This window comes from Pinus tabuliformis, chromosome 1_2, assembly GCF_031772625.1.
Source record: "Pinus tabuliformis cultivar Carrire ecotype Pingquan chromosome 1_2, CPIR1, whole genome shotgun sequence".
Lineage (NCBI taxonomy): Eukaryota > Viridiplantae > Streptophyta > Pinopsida > Pinales > Pinaceae > Pinus > Pinus tabuliformis.
The window spans coordinates 1,141,740,946-1,141,748,248 of NC_142298.1; the positions used below are offsets into that span (position 1 = coordinate 1,141,740,946).

At 43.6% G+C, this 7,303-nt stretch overlaps 1 pseudogene across 1 annotated transcript; it reads left to right on the forward strand.

Moving 5' to 3' along the window:
- Nucleotides 1–983: 983 nt before the first annotated feature.
- LOC149210227 (short-chain dehydrogenase reductase 2a-like) lies at nucleotides 984–2,274 on the forward strand (annotated as a pseudogene). Its single transcript, XR_016252280.1, has 2 exons — nucleotides 984–1,120; nucleotides 1,252–2,274. The product of XR_016252280.1 is annotated as a short-chain dehydrogenase reductase 2a-like (transcript).
- The last annotated feature ends 5,029 nt before the right edge of the window (nucleotides 2,275–7,303 follow it).

Genomic DNA, 7,303 nt, shown 5'->3' on the forward strand with positions numbered 1-7,303 from the left:
ATATAAATAATATAATTTTTAATATTATTGATAATTCACATATATATATATATATATATATACTTAAAATATAACTATAAAATTTTATCAACCATATTTCTTAATGTAATTGTGCTATGAGCTATAGTATATATGTGATATAGAGGAGACTATGGAAACTATAAATTCTTATTTTTAAAATAAGACAGTTGGATTAGTACACCAAACAATTCAATAAAGTTCGAAACGAGTCGTAGTACTTTACGGATCACAGCGGGAATCAGATGCAGGTAGAAGGAAAGGGAATAACATGCTGTGAGAAGTAAAGGAATTGGAAAGTAATTATAAATTTGGAAAAGAAAAAAGTTGAATTTGTTTCTTTTAAATCCCTGGAAATTTGAGAAAATAATAAAGGAAAGAATTTAAAATTGAACATTAAATGTGGGTAAACAAATTTGATAAATTTTTGAAATTAAAAAATACATTAAATTTATATTTATATTTATATATATATATATATAATAAAATAAATATAAATGTTATTGTGGTGAAGATTTCGTGACGCGTGCATTGATATTTTCGGTTGTCCTTTTGTCATAATCAAAAGTCAAGTCAACGGCGGGGTCATAAATATAATATAATTGTGGAGATTTCAATTTCAATTCATTTCTTATTATTAACCGTTAGTTGGATATTGTGTTGTCCTCGGTCCCACGAGTCCCGTTGGGAATCTGCCATGGGTCCCTTACACTTCAACAATTTTGTAAACGCCACCGGAACGTGCATTGCGACTACTTTACCGATAGTATGATATCCTCAATAATTTCATCTATAAATACCGTTCCCTGCGCCCTATACGCATCTATCCATCTTCTTCTCTCCACCATCTGCCGGAGAGCGGGGACTAATTCCATCTTTCTCCCTTTCTATTTCTCTCCCCAATCAAAACCATGGAGTCTAACGCACATCTTAATGGAGGCACAACCACATCTTCTTCTCTCCACCATCTGCCGGAGAGCGGGGACTAATTCCATCTTTCTCCCTTTCTATTTCTCTCCCCAATCAAAACCATGGAGTCTAACGCACATCTTAATGGAGGCACTGGTTGTGTTGGCAATCTGAGCAACCTTGGAGATCGACGGTAATCATAACATGGGAAAAATTCACTCTAACCTTCTACTCTTTTTTCTTTTCTTTTTTTTGTATTTCTTTCAATTTGGTAACATTAATTTTCCGAAACCATGTATTTGTTGAATTGAATGGTGCATGCAGATTGGAGGGGAAGGTTGCAATAGTAACGGGTGGGGCAGCGGGCATAGGAGAAGCCATTGTTCGGTTGTTCATTAAGCATGGAGCGAAAGTCATAATCGCAGACGTTGCAGAGAAAGGTGGCAGAAAGCTTGAGGAATCCCTTTCTCCCGCTGTGGCAACTTACGTGCACTGCGATGTGAGCAAAGAAGAAGATGTGAGCGCGGCAGTGGATGTGGCCATGGATAAGTATGGCCAACTGGACATTATGTATAACAACGCTGGAACTATCGACAGCTTTTTGGTGAAGAGCGTGGCAGAGTATGATATGGAGCAATTCGATCGAGTGATGAATGTAAACGTGAAAGGAGTGATGCACGGCATTAAGCACGCCGCCCGCGTTATGATCCCACGGAAGAAGGGGTGCATCATCTCTACAACCAGCGTGGCGGGTATTTTTGGAGGAGGTGCTCCTTACTCCTACACTGCATCGAAGCATGCAATCCTTGGATTGACTAAAAATGGAGCAGCTGAGCTTGGCAAATACGGGATCAGAGTGAACACTGTGTCCCCTTATGGCGTGGCCACGGCACTTTCAGTTCAGTATTTCAAACAAGGGGATGCCTCCTCAATTTCCGAAGGCGATAAAGCTGCGATGGAGGGCTTCTGCAACAGTATTGCTAACTTACAGGGGCACACCCTTAAAGCAGAGGATATTGCGGAAGCGGTCTCTACTTGGCCAGCGATGAGTCTAAGTATGTTAGCGGGCATAACCTCGTTGTTGATGGCGGATTCACAGTAGTGAATCACTCGTGGGGCCTTTACAAATAATTAGACTTCGTATATGTGATTTATATATATTACTTCTCTTAGTGCTCGATTAGAGTCTACAGCTCTAGTCGTATGATAATGTTAGCATTTGGTTTTCTATTTTATTCTGGCAATCTCTGTAATCCATTTCCCTCGCTTCCATTTCATGTCGGTCAAAATTATTTTGTTGGATCTGTGAATATGCCCATGGCATCTGCGTGTGCCATTTCAAAGGGCAGTATGTGTGTGCCCTTTCAAAGGGCAGTATGGATAGTAGTTACAATTACTTAATATTATTTAATGTTATCTGCTTCCTATATGGATAGTTGTTACAATTATTTAATATTTAATGTTCTTCATATTTGTGGTACATACTATCATTGTGATAAAATAAGCTAATACTTTTGACAAAAGGAAATGGCTATAATTGACGGGAATACAGCTATAATAGACTGGACCTAGAGATTGAAATGAAAGGAGAACAAGATGAGTAGTCGATATAATAAAAGAATTGAAGGTTGAAATGATAATCTTGTTATTAAGAAGATCAACAAGAGGATAGAAGAAAAAATGGCGATGAGGAGGCAGTCTGAAAAGGGTTAGGTTCTGCACACCCTACTCACCCCACCTACCTGCTAGCTGTCGACGCCTGCTCCCTTCTCCGGCTGCATCACCCGCAGCGGTTCTCGGCATCCGTTTATCATTGATCTCTCTGTAACAACGTTGTTACCGCCTCCTCCTCATTTCACCTTCCCTTCCACCGATTTCCAATACCCTACCTGCGGCAATGGTAACTATAGTCCTGGAGGCAGTTGCCAGAGAGCACATCGGAACAAGTATGGAACTTGATGTAGTAGACTACTTGGAAGACCCACTGGAGAATGTCAATATCTAGCAAACTCCTCGCTCTGCCACAGATGACATCCTTCCTTTCTGCTAGGACCTGTCAGCTACCATCGAGGGCCTTCCTTCCACTTCTGGACCTTCCTGCTCCACTGTCACTTTCTCAGAGCCTCCTCCGACCTCGCTGTTTCCTCCCTTGCCGCCATAGTCTCTTTCGCCTTTCATTTTTGTCATTGCCTGCCTACACTCAAACCCTGAGGTAGCTAGCTCTCAAACCCCCCTCTCATCTCACCCTAGTGAATCCTCATCCAACCCTCTAAGAGCTCACACGCCGGCCCCGGAAATACCACAAGAATTGGTACTTGAGGCACATCCATCTGGCAGCTACGCAGTGGTACCGCCTCTCTCAGAATCAATCCCAACGGCTGAGCTCCCTCACCCTAAAACCCCTGACCCTAACCCTAACCAGCCAGGGGATACTGCAGAAGACTCTGAAGTGCTGACACAGAGGTGTAATAAAAGAAAGTGCTTTAAGGTCAGAAGCGAGGACGTCATTCTTAGACTCGGGGAGGACATATAGTGGGGTGATACCATGGACACGGCAGACCGAGTTCTGGTAGGGAGAATTCGCGGTCGAAGCTATATAGCGGCCAGGCTTAAGATATGGGCCTCGGAGGTTTGGGGACAACACCTGGCGGATCTCCCAACCGTTCAAGAATTTGTTAGAGGATGGTTTGATCTACGTTTTTCCAGAGCTGAGCACACTAACTGGGTCCTGTCGTCTTTCTGGCATTTCGAGCATGCACCAGTTCTCCTCCAGCGATGGAACCCCCTTTTCGACCCCGCAAAAGAATAGATAGGAGTTGGCCCTATATGGGTTCGACTACCTGGACTGCCTCTACAATTCTGGTCAGAGGATATCTTTCATCATATAGGCAACATGTTGGGCACCTATCTAGACCACGACAGAACATACCTAGCGTCAGGTATGATGGCATACACCAAAATTCTCGTTCACTTGGATACTCGGGGCAATCTTCAGGAGCACATTACTTTACAGTGGAAATCCTTCTCCCTTAAGAAAACCCTAGACTACGAAGGTGTCCCCTTCCGTTGCAGACTTTGTCACAAGGTGGGACACCTATACAAGGACTGTCCGCTAAACAAGAAGGAAAGGGAAGGAGACAGGGAGAAGGACACAATGCAAAACAATACTCAAGCTCAAAAAATCCCCTCTAAGGGGGAAGAGGTTGCAAATCAGGCTCAATCAGATGCATTACATGTGCCCTAAAAAGAGACCAAGAAGAAGTGGGGAAAGGCACCCATCGGAGCACCCTCTCCACCTCTCACCAGAGCTAGGGCAGCTACGGAGGTGGCGTTCTCCACGGGTATGTCGACTACAAACACCTCCTCTTTTTACTCAAATGCATCTCTGCACAGCATTGAAGCTTTCTATGAACAGTTCATTTCAGTTCAGTCTTCCTCTCACACCTTCATCCCCCTAAGGCTATGGAATGCCCTAACAAACCCCCCTCCCCCACCTTATCCTGCACTCAACCCTCTTTCCCTGAACATCCTCCCCCAAATTCCCCATTACACAATCCTCCCCCTCATTCCAACCCTATTCTTTTTAGATACCCCACCAGAGTCAGGTTTCGCTCACAGGCCCCTGACTCTCTGGGTATTGGACTCATCACCTCTCCTCCTCCTCTAAAATCGGCTAGAGGCAGACCATCCTCCCTATCTAAAGCCAAGGTACAAGTTGAAGAAGATATTGTTTTAGGCAAACAACAGGCCATTGACCGGGTACTTAGAGCAGTGAATACCCAGGAGGCTCCTCCTCCATGAAACTCCTCTCCTTCAATTATAGAGGGTTGGCTAGCCCTGCAAAAAAATTAGCCACGAGGAGACTGCTCTCAACGGAACCTGTAGACAATCTCTTTTTGCAAGAAACCCTAGCTCAGGGGAGTATCATTACCCACCTCCTGGAAACCTGGCTACCTGGATGGACTTTCCATTCCCTAGATGCATCAGGGAGGTTTGAGGGGCTGGTGTTAGGAGTAAATAATTGATCTATCAAAATCTGTAATGTGTGGGGGAGCTCAGGGCATATAGGAGCTGATATATACTCCTCTGAACTAGATATCGAGCTCAGGATCATTAACATATATGGCCCCTGTCATAACAGACAGGAGTATTGGAGTAAATTCCTTGACTCTCACATTCTTCAAAAGGACAATCTTTTCCTGGGGGGGATCTAAAATTCTCCATCAGTTATGCAGAATCATGGGGTCATAATGCCTAAAGGGATATCCTCTCAGATTTTTTCGAGGCCAAACTGGAGGATCACAATCTCACAAACAACCCCTCCCAAAAAATAATGCCCACTTGGAGGAATAACCGAGTAGGAGCATATAGTCTCTCTAGAAGACTTGATAGATATCTCATTAAGGAGCATTTGTTAACCTTGGGCCTAGGAAGCAGACAGTGGGTGGGCTCGGGAGGAATATCATACCATAGATCAATCTACTTGGAATTCAGAGGAGGTATGAACAAGCCTAAAGGTCCTTACAAATTTAATGCAGCCTGGCTGAGGGATGTTGATTACATCCACCTTGTCACAAATTACTGGACAAGTCATCCCCCAGTGGCAGAAAGGACTATATCGGAAGGTTTTGCAAAAAACCTTAAAGAACTCAAGAGCCTCACTAAGAAATGGGCTCATAAGAGGAGGAAGTAGGAAGATCATACTCTCAAACAATCTGAAGAAACCATTGAGAAGTATGAAAATGACCATGAAGGAATACTCTCCTCCCCTGAGCACAAAGAGAAATTAACCTCTATGTTGGCCAAGAGAAACTAGATCCTAAAGAACAGAGAAGAGAGCTGGAGACTAAGAAGCAGAGCCATATGGGTGAAGGAAGGGGATGACAATACCAAGTTCTACCATAAATTTGCAAATGGGAGGAAAACTATCAATACTATTTGGAAGCTATTAGATGAGTATGGAAAACCTGTGAACACCTTCCCCCGGCTGACAGCTATGGCCTCTACCCATTTCTGTAACATTTATAAGTCGCCACCAAATGCCACTCTCGGAGATATAATGAAGACAGCCCAACTATTCCCAAGGTTTGTAGACCAAGATGACAGTGGGGATTTGATCAAAGAGGTCTCCCTGAGAGAACTAGAGGACACTCTCAAATGGTTCAATGAGATAAAAGCCATGGTCCGGATGGATGGATTGTGGAATTCTATCTGGATGTTTTTGAAACCCTCGGGGGGGACCTATTACAAGTTATAGAGGAATGCAGAACCTCTAGAAGAATGTATGAGGCCTTCAACACAACCTTTATCGCCCTTATTCCCAAATTGGACAATCCCACATCTTTCAACAATTTACGACACATATCCTTATGTAATTTTATCTACAAGATCATTTCCAAGATTATAGAAAATCGACTTCAGCCAATCTTATCCAACCATATCTCAACTGAACAATTTGCATTTTTACAGAATAGTAAAATACATGAAGCGGTCGGAACGGCACAGGAGATCCTTCATTGATCCAGGTGGATATTGGTGGCCACCTGCCAGGTCCACCTGGACCCCCACCATTGTCTTTCTCGGCATTTTCAGTCTCCTTAATTGTAGCACAGTTTACTATTTTTAGCAGTTTTTCGGGCCCTGAACTTCCGGAGCCGTTTTGAGGCCCTAAACGACGTTTTTTTGGAATTCTGGGGCAACCGAGCCCTATGTTGCCCCCCCAAAGTGGTAGTACTCGGATATATCTTTCTAACGAGCTATCGTACGCGTCAAACGGAGATCGTATGCCAAAGTTACGACCCCAGGAAATTGATGTACCAATTTACCCAAACGGGGCCCACAATTTGGCGTTTCATCTTCTAGGGTTAGGTTTCGGTATGTGAAGGGTTTTCCATTGTTTCTCAACAATAAATAGGCCTTCGAGCCTCGTTGTAATACAGTTCGGAACAGTTCAGAGGCATGTAGCCGCCACATCTCTTCTCAGAGATAAGCTACCATCGCCCTAGCTGGTTTCTTTCCATTTCTGTTTGTAAGCATATTTCAATATTTTACAGTAATGAAATGAAGTATTATTTCCGCTGCATCTCTATTTTTATGGTTATCTCTGTAATTTGTTGCGTTCCTGTTTAAAATCCAGATCAGTGGTATCAGAGCGGTCTGCTTTTTTCTCTGTTTTTCTTTGCATGTCCCCAACGAGGTCGGGATATAAGGAGTTAGGGCTTGAACTGGTCGAACCTTTGCAAGACCGGCCTCGAAAATCCCGACGGCCTCCCATGGCGGATGAGAAGAAAGACGAGGGGGCAGGAGATCCTATCAAAATCTTGCTCGAAGAAGCCCTCGAGCGACAACGGAATGCGATGATGGATAGCTTTGCGCA